The sequence below is a fragment of the Otolemur garnettii genome, unplaced genomic scaffold (genome assembly GCF_000181295.1).
Source record: "Otolemur garnettii isolate 467f Iridium unplaced genomic scaffold, OtoGar3 scaffold00002, whole genome shotgun sequence".
NCBI lineage: Eukaryota > Metazoa > Chordata > Mammalia > Primates > Galagidae > Otolemur > Otolemur garnettii.
In genome coordinates, this window is record NW_003852397.1 from 44157616 (window position 1) to 44159002 (window position 1387).

Consider the following 1387-nt stretch of genomic DNA (forward strand, 5'->3'; position numbering starts at 1 on the left):
GGACAGCTTGAGGCTCTGTCTCAAAAAAAAAAGAAAATTTAAAATACTGGCCAGGCGCAGTGGCTCACACCTGTAATCCTAGCACACTGGGAAGCTGAGGCGGGTAGATGGCCTGAGCTCACGGGTTCAAGATCAGCCTCAAAAAGAGTGAGATCCCCATCTCTAAAAACAGCCAGTTGTCGTGGTGGGCAGCAGTAGTCCCAGCTGCTCAGGAGGCTGAGGCAAGAGAATCACTTGAGCCCAAGACCTGGAGATTGCTGTGAGCTATGACATAGCACTCTACCAAGGGCAACAAAATGAGACTTTATCTCCAAAAACAAAACAAAACAAAACAAACAAACAAAAAAACCCATACAGCTTCTGCAAGTTCTCTGCAGCCTCAGAGCATTTTAATACTCAGTTTGGGAAACACGGTGACAGAGTATTTTTTAGATCAGTTTCCTCAGAAGCAGACCCCAAGATGAAGACTGGTGTGTGCAAATGAACAATTAAGGACATGTTCTCAAGAAACTGGTAAGAGGAAAAAAAGAAACAAGAAGGGGAAGGGAAGAAACCCAAACAAGCATGCAAACCAGGCAAAGTCTCACCTCAGCCTGACTCTGCACTGGGGCTCTGGAACCTTAGTTCCTCCTCAGGGTTGTCCCACATGGAGACAAGGGCATTGGGCTGTCACACTACCACAGCTATTGCCATTGACTGAGAGGTGCAGGAGGAACTGAGGGTACAAATTTCCAGGCGCTCCCACAGGTTCTCTGTGCTTTCAGGCAAAGCAGACTCAAGGAGCCTGAGGTCGCAGCAGGTGCTGTGGGACAGACAGGAAAGTGCCAAAACCAACAGGGCAGGATCTGAGGGTTCTGGGCACAGCACCAACATCATCCTACAGCTCTGTGCTGAGACTACGCAGAACCTTTGAAATCAAAGACACAGTTCCTGGAGGAATTATAATACGACAGCACCTGAAGGGCACTTACTAAAAGTCAAGCACAGAGGTAACTATTGAAACCAGGCGCCTATTTGGAAGAGGAAAAAAATCTGGATTTTTGCTTCAAACACTCACTACATTCAATATTCAAAATACCACTGGCAGATTTCTGAAGAACTATTTATCACTTTGTTGCCGTCAAATGATATAAGTATCCACTGAAGTGCATTCTGAGAGGCTTTTAAATTATATTTCTTTAGCAAACAACGATTTAGTTGTATCGTTCCAAGGGTCTTTAAAACAAGGACAATTGCCCATTTTACTGTGTTGTTGAAGGAACCAGAAAATGCCCCAAATGAGAGGAGATTACAGGGCCAGGCACCCACTGTCTACTCAAATATGCATTGATTAACCAAGTCTCTGATGTAAAACCAGTATTGTTTTTTTTTTTTTTTTTTTTTTTTT

At 44.2% G+C, this 1387-nt stretch overlaps 1 protein-coding gene across 1 annotated transcript in view; it reads right to left on the reverse strand.

Annotated features, from left to right (window-relative positions):
• Positions 1 to 1387, reverse strand: part of NEK10 (NIMA related kinase 10) — a 219000-nt gene that overhangs the window by 197443 nt on the left and 20170 nt on the right. The gene's annotated exons all lie outside the window — the stretch shown is intronic.